Source organism: Glycine soja, chromosome 12 (genome assembly GCF_004193775.1).
Source record: "Glycine soja cultivar W05 chromosome 12, ASM419377v2, whole genome shotgun sequence".
In the NCBI taxonomy this organism is placed as follows: domain Eukaryota; kingdom Viridiplantae; phylum Streptophyta; class Magnoliopsida; order Fabales; family Fabaceae; genus Glycine; species Glycine soja.
In genome coordinates, this window is record NC_041013.1 from 36060361 (window position 1) to 36068767 (window position 8407).

The 8407-nt window shown below is 35.1% G+C and overlaps 1 pseudogene across 1 annotated transcript; it reads right to left on the reverse strand.

Annotated features, from left to right (window-relative positions):
- Positions 1-359: 359 nt before the first annotated feature.
- Positions 360-3770, reverse strand: LOC114380090 (annotated as a pseudogene). The gene is made up of 3 exons (XR_003659649.1): positions 3204-3770; positions 2507-2850; positions 360-1429 (listed from the first exon to the last, which is right to left on the reverse strand). The product of XR_003659649.1 is annotated as an APO protein 2, chloroplastic-like (transcript).
- Positions 3771-8407: the final 4637 nt, after the last annotated feature.

Consider the following 8407-nt stretch of genomic DNA (forward strand, 5'->3'; position numbering starts at 1 on the left):
ATTAGAGGCTTAAATACTTTTTTCCCTATAATTTAGTATTGTTTTCATTTTCGTCCTTATGAAAAAATTATTTTAGTCCTTGTAAAATGTATTTGTTTTGTTTTTTGTCCTTAAAGTAAGTTAGATAAGTGTCTGAGGCATTATAAGGACGAAAAATAAAATAAACCCATTTTGTAAGGACAAACAGTTTTTTTTTCTGCAAGGATAAAAATGAAAAAAAAAATGCTAAATTATATGGAAAAAAAAAAACATTTAAGCCTTCATTGTTGGTAGTTACTCCAGGCATTAGTGGTTATTGTTGCAATGTCAGGCAAATTTTTCAAAAAGGTCCCCCGCCCCCTTTGTCCCCTCTCCAAAAGTTGAGTTGAGAGAAATTGCAAATAAGCTTGAATAAGAATTTTTACAACATCAATCTTACACTGACAATTTTATATATCTTTTGCCTGCATGCAGAGGATAGAAAATGACAGCGTTTGTCTAGATGGCATATATACCCCCAAATAGAACTAACCAAAGTGATGCTTATTCTAGTCCCTAAATAAATCAGTAAATTATCATTGCATCCAGTTTGACACAATTTACACTATATTCAAAAGTTGGGGTTTGTCTATAAGGGAAATTAATCTCAAACTACCATGTCAGCTTCTTTCAAAGTTGATGGGATCCCCACATCCAGCCGCATGGTCGATTTATACTGTTCTGGTAAGGCAGCACCAGCCTGAATGCACATTTCCACTTCTACATGCGCCTGGCCATAAGAATTCCTAAGCTCTCGTTCTAGCAGTGCATTTACATCAGGAACATGCCATACAAATCTTGGAGGGATCAAATCATCCAGAACTGCAGACTGCCAACCATGCTGCCCATTGCGTTGTTGGTGTTTATGGGCTTCACAGTTTTTAGCTTTGAGACCCTGGGCACCAACATGAATTTCAGGGCAATATCCACACACCCTCACATTGTACATCCTCATTAGTCTCTTCGCACCTTTCCTCACCCGTTCCATGCTTGGAGAGTTTCCTCGGCAAGAGGGACTATACTTCATTAATCAGGTATTTCAGCTAGTAATGGTTTTAAAGGGCCCTCTGAGATTTTATCTGGTAGATTACTTTCATCAGCATCAATGAATTCCTTCCTCCAAATACGGATGATAGGCTTTCTTCTCCTTTTGGTGGGAAACTCTGGAATTTCAACACTGGCTTGAATGCGGAGCTCAACCACTGCTGGAATTCGAGGGATAGAGAATCTCTCTTCATGAGTAATCCGTTTTCCAAGACGATCAAAGAGGTGATAGGCTTCAATTGGAATTAATATGTCTTCAACATGTGCATTCGTCCATTCGTGGAGGCCCTAGCGGATGTTGGCCTGTGTGCCTTTACATGACTTGAATGAATGTCCAACAGATCCTAAATGGATTTCACTGCACCACCTGCGTTAGTATTCCAATATTAGACGCTTCAGAACATTTGATCACTTCTTTCTTTTTTCAGTAGGAGACATTAAATTACATTTATTTGCAAGGGAGTGTCAATTTCCAGTTGCAACTCGTATTCAAGCCTGGTAAGCACAAATGGTATGTTGTTACTTGTTAAGGTAGCTAGAATTGGTCCTAAATATTAATTATGTGCCCTGCTGAAAATGAACATAAATGGATTCTTTGGGCTCAAAATATAAAAGAAAGAATAATTGTAAATCCTTCTACAACGCCTTCCTAAAAATCCTCCTACATACAAAATGAAAAAAAAATTTGAATACATTTAATATTCCAAAATATTAAATGTATTTTACATATGATTTAATACTTACTATAGTAGCTACTATTATAAGAGTATTAGGAGAGGATATAGCATTACTCTAAATAAAAACATTCAAACTTCAATCTTTGAGAACATAAACTCAAAGACAGATTTTAAAATGTTATATAGTGACTATGAGAGATTGAGGGGATTTCCGGAGGGTGACTCATAGTATGAGTGAGCCTTAGGGAATCCCCTCAATCTCAAAGTTCTGGCAAGCATGCATGAAAGTGTCCATGCAGTTGGGGTAAGGACTAAAGAGGCAGCAAGGGGAACTATTTGTCTTCCTATGAACCATACCATCCATTTCATAAGGGTATAATAGCTACACCATAATGCAAGGCTCACAAAGGTCTAAGTATGCAAACTTTGCTTTGTTGAAGAAACAAAATAAGAAACTATCAATTGCCCACCATGATGGCAAATTGAAGGAGGTATTGGTAACATCCAATTTAAGTTCTAGTAACACCAATAACAGTTAAAAGCTGGAATGTGAAGCGGCATATTAGTTTTACAAAGATTTATGCATCATTTCAAACTAAGTGTCAATGCTGCAATATTTTTCGAGGTCAGAAACAAAATTGATCTCAGTATTAGCACAATTACTAAACTAAAACAAAAACATGTAATTTTTATGTTCTTAACCAGCATTTCACACAAGCTCCACATTAGCTAACAGTATGCTAGAGAATATGAAGACATATAATTACCCACAAGCATGCACAGGCACCACTTTGAGCAGCTTCTTCAGATTGTTGATCAAAGTGATCCTAGTAGCATTATACACATTATATGCAGTCGGTATAAGGCTCTTCACCAGCAACCCATTCTTAGGTGCTGACATGTTTTATCGGCACATCTTTCATCTTCATCCTCTCCCTGCTCGTCGCAGTTCTACAATGGGAACTGGAAAAGGTTTCTTCTCTTTTCTGGAATACTGCCGAGGAAAATCAGCATTTTGTGGCACTTCATTCCCGATGGTTAGCGCACCATGACAAAACCTCTCTGGTTGAATTCTTATAGTCACAGGAACTCTAATCGTATTGTTACCATGCTGGTTAAAAAGACAAAATCAGAAAGCAATAAACAACAATAAAGTATATATATATATATATATATATATATAGGAAATTCAAGGGTTAAAACCTGTGGGATAAAATGAGAAGAATCATTTCACGAAATTCAGAGACCTCGCACCAAAATTATTTCATGAAATTCCCAAAGGCCATTAACGGTTACCAATTGAACAGAGAACACTTACGCAATGAAGCAATTATTTTAGGGAAAATGAGAAACACCGAATCAAAAGTTGAACCAATTTAGGTTTGGGCAAAATACTGGATAAAGCAAACCACGTTGCCCTCTACTTCTTTCCCACCTGAAATGAGGAAAATAAATAAAGCTCACCTGGAGACAATGGAGTGAACTAATAGAAGATAAAGGGTTGGGCTTAAGCAAAAGAGAATCTCTTGGAGTTATTCCCGTAGTCGTACTCATAGTGATTCCTGAGACAAATGAAAATGGTGGACTAGAATTGCTGAGAAGCATTACCCACAACACCACCAAAAGGGATTACTTCACTGCAGCGTGCACCGTGCTGCATCAATTTAACAAATACGCAACGCAACACTACCAACCCCAACCGATTGTCTCTATTTCAGCGCAACTTCAGAAACACCAAAAGCCCCACCCAGTAGTTTCTTTTTTTTTTTTTTTTTTGTGAGCAAAAGGGCCGAAGCCCCAACTAAGAACCCCTACAAAACGAGACTCCCCAGAGTCTGCTAACAGAATCAGGTAAATACATTGGGAATAACAGAGAAGAGAGAAAAATCTTCAGACATCCCATACGCTTCCTTGGCTATAAAACATCCCCAATTGGCTTCCCGAAAGATGTGAGAAAAGAAGACTTCCTGCCTGGAGCCAGCCAAAGTTTTGATCTCCTTCACCAGTAGTTTCTTATCCTCAACAACAGTATGAGATTATGTGCCTTCATAAAATATTGTTGTGCCACCTTTTTTTTTTTTTTTCATTTTCATTCATTTTTACAACATTCACGTACTCAAGGATCAAAACACAATGTCATCAAGTCAATCAATATCGATCAATACACAAGCGTTATGCAACATATACACTAAGACTCAATCCTATATGCAATGTGGTACCATGTCAGTGAAAAATCACGTCGGGCGCCCAGGAGTACATGACAAGACAAACACTAGCACTCTCACTAGGTAAGATCATAGGAAGACCAGTCACGGTCACGGTGTTTTGCGAGAATGCTCCAACCATATGGAATCAACATAGTCTTAAAGGAGAGCACTCAAACCGGGTGACCCCCAAGGCCTACACTCCAAAGAGTCTGTCAGGACCTTTCCCTCCTGATTCAGGTCCAACCCATAAAACATTTTAGCACTCAGACTCTATCTATGAATTGTACAAAACACACGACTCCTCAATTGTTCTCAAATAGTTTATCTCGTCGCCCTTAAAGGGTTTTAGCATTAACTCATCACCCTTAAAGGGACTTAACATTAACTAGTCGCCCTTAAAGGGTCTTAGCATTAACTCGTCGCCCTTAAAGGGACTTAACATTAACTAGTCGCCCTTAAAGAGACTTAGCATTAACTCGTCGCTCTTAAAGGGACTTATAGTCATGTGATTGTACAATTCATAGTTCACAACTCAATGCACACAACATCTCAATCACATACATACACAATTTATCGCATACACCCGATCGCAATCACAATGTTATAATATCAATTAACACGTTATCACACCTCATGAATCATATACACTTTACATATGAACTATGCAATACACACAACTACTCAATTGTTTTCAAAATCATTTTAACTCGACGGGTTCCCAATACTCGTCGCCCTTAAAGGGTCTTACAATTGTGTGATTGCACAGTTCATAGCTCACAGCTCAATACACACATCTCAATACACATCTATTTCACCATTAATCACAAGTTCAAATTATCACATACTCAAATTTGAATCACCATTTCATAATCTCAATATTACAATTTATACAAAAAGTTTATAACAACATAGGGAGTAAAACCCCTCAAATAATTTCACACAATTATACCAAAATCAATTAATCAAAATTATAGATATGAAAAAATAAAAACACCAAGATCACTCTATTTTATCAACCAATTTGCATCAGGACATCAATAATGTATTTATTATAATAAAGGGAAAATTATAATTTAATAAACATCCCAAAATAAACCAATTTAATTTTCTAAGGATCCCTACACATGTTCATTCTAACCCCAATTGTGATAAACTCATCCCTTACCTCTAAGCGGGCTCATGTATCTTCCAACAGAAATAACGGCATCTCTAGCAAGTTCCTGATATTCCTCAATTTTTTCCTCTGATTGCTCTGATAGGGTTCCCAAACGTCAGGGAGAAGAAGGGATTGAAGCCTCCATTTTATACTGTCTTCGTGCGATTCTGTTTTCTCTCTCCGTGGATATTATTTCCAAAATCCCAACGGTTAAGATGTGCGAAATTGAATCAAGAACCACATATTAAAAATTTACCACAATCCAACGGTTAACGAATCCGGAATCATAGTTTAACCGAGACAGTTTTGGGTTTTTGCGGGAAAAGAAAAGGCTACGATGCGAAGTGTATTTCTCTCAGCTCCGACATGATTTCGAAATTCCAAATAGTGAAAAGGCTCAAAATTGAGTTTCAAACCTGGTGCTTAAATTTCACAATGATCCAACGGTAAATGAGTCTGAGATCTAAGACAAGTTTAGTGGTCTGCGGGAAAATAAAAAGTTTTGGGAGAAGAGAGAAAAATGAAAATGAGGGAAAGAGGAGACATCGTCGGTTTGAAAACTGACCTAACATATCGCTATTTATACTTAGGGTACTCACATCTTATTATTTACTCTATTTATTTATTTTTATTATTTTATATAAAGGAACTCTATTTTATTTCCTATCAAATGAATAAATCATATATATATATATATATATATATATCAAAACATTATTTTATTACAATTATTTTTTCTTTATTTATTTAATTATAAAAACCTCACCGTTCTCTAAAAATTTATTTATTTATTTATTTTTACTAAAAATCCTTTTTAATTTATTTACAAAAAATGGGATGTTACACCAACAAAGGGGGTTTAGCCTCTCATTGTCATGGAGACATTACAATTGCAAGAGGGGAATATTTAGTAAAGGAGGAAATGATAAGAAAGGAAATGGAGGGAAGGAATGACTCTCATTGCTTGTTTTTCCTTCTTCTAGCCTTTGTCTTCTGTAAGGAATTATATTCTATTGAAATTTTTGTATGTCTTCTCCTTCTTCTCTCTTCTTTTATAGGTGCGGATTATCGGACTTCTGAATTAGTTTGATTTCCTTAACTAGTCATTATTTCCTTAATTATTCTGTTTTCCTCAATTAGTCTTATTTCCTTAATTAGCCATTTTTTTCTCAATTAGTTTTCTTTCCTTAATTAGCTTGCTTTTCTTAATTAGTCCTTCTTTCCTCAATTAACTTGTTTTCCTGAATTATTCCTGCATTTATGGGCTTTATTTTACTCACTAAGCTTCATAAATCCATCACTTTTAATATTCTCTGGACAAAAACTATTAATTTAACGGAAAGACGCTGCATTAGGATATGTGATATCAAAGAGGTATGCGCTTCAAGCAGTGTTTCTCATTCAATTATTTGAGAGAATTTTTTTTATGCTATGTGCGTAATTATATAATTGTTATATATCTAAATGATAAATAGGTTTGTCATCTGATTTATCTTGCATATTAAATTGTTTAATCATAAGGAACGACCTGACGAACAGGAGACTTATAATTAATAATTATTTTTTTTCTCGCATAAGATGCATGTTTTTGAAATTAATTATATACTGAGCGCCTAGACAACCTAGGGAAGTAATAAAATTAATTTATTGATATCAATAGGATTGGCCTGACAACCAGGAACTTATGTGATATGATATTTCTTATTTTGATTTGAAAATGTATATGATACATTGTCTTAGAATGTGTATGAGAAACGACTTGATAACCAAGTGGCTCGCTCACAATTTTTTAAGAGGCTTTATGTGATCCACTTAAAAGAAATAAGTATTTCTTACATTACTATATTATCATTGTAATTAGTGGAAATATCATTAATATTTTTATATTTTTTAAAAGGTTTGAAAAATTATGCTTTGAGAAGTTGAAAAGTTGGGGTACACTCTTGGGAAAGAGCTTTCTCAAGATTTGATTATGCAATCACTTTCTGATTCATTTTCACAATTTATTGTGAATTTCAACATGAATAAGATGAGTTGTGACTTGCATGAGATGCTTAATCTGCTAATTGATTATGAGAATCAAATTGCTTCTGAGAAGAAGAAAGGAACTATCATGGAAGTTGGCAAGAGCACCAAGAAGAAAGGCAAAGTACCAAAAAGGAAGAATCTTGGACCTAAGGGTGGCATGACCAAACCCAAGAACAAAAGCAACAAGATTGACCAAACTGATAAGTAGATGGTTGAAGAAAAGAGAAATAAATCTACAAGTAGGGAATGGAGCAAATGTTGCCACCTTAGCTTTAGGATTAGTTTCTTTAATAATGCCTACTGGCAAAGTACTAGTATTGGAAGATTGTTATGATGTTCCAAAATTTGTTTCAAACATTATTTCAATTTCCATGTTGGACAAGCTAGGTTTTTGCATTATCTTTAATAATAACATTTGCTCAATTTATCATGATGATTATTTATATGTGAATGGTTATCTCCAACGTGGCATTTATGTTTTACTCGATGTGAATCATAACTCAATTATGCATGTTTCTTCTAGTTTCAAAAGAAAAGAAGATAATCAAGTAAATAAAACATATCTTTGGCATTGTAGGCTAGGTCACATTGACGAGAAAAGAATTAACAAGTTGCACAAGGAAGGTTACCTTGATAATTATGATTATGAATCATATGAAACTTGTGAATCTTGTCTCAAAGGAAAAATGACTAAATCTCCATTTATTGAAAGCGGAGAAAGAGCTTCTGAGTTATTAGGACTAATTCATACAGATGTTTGTGGGCCCATGAAGATTCAAGCCAAAGGAGGATATTCTTATTTTATCACCTTCACTGACGATATGTCTAGATATGGATTTTTGTATCTTATGAAACATAAATTTGAATCATTTGAAATGTTTAAAAGATTTCGTAGTGAAGTTGAAAAGCAAACTAGTAAGAGTATCAAAATGCTTAGATCTGATAGAGGAGGAGAATATCTTAGTGATAACTTTATTGACTATCTAAAGGAGAATGAGATTCTCTCTCAGTGGACACCTTCGGGAACACCACAACACAATGGTGTATTTGAAAGAAGAAATCGAACCTTACTAGATATGGTTAGATCCATGATGGGGTTCACCGATCTTCCATTAAACTTATGGGGATATACTTTAGAAGCAGAAGCCTACTTGCCAAATAAAGTTCCTACAAAAGCAGTCTCTACAAATCCATATGAGATATGGAAAGGAAAGAAACCAAGTCTTAAACACATCAAGGTATGGGGTTGTCCTGCTTGTGTTAAAAGATTGCAAACA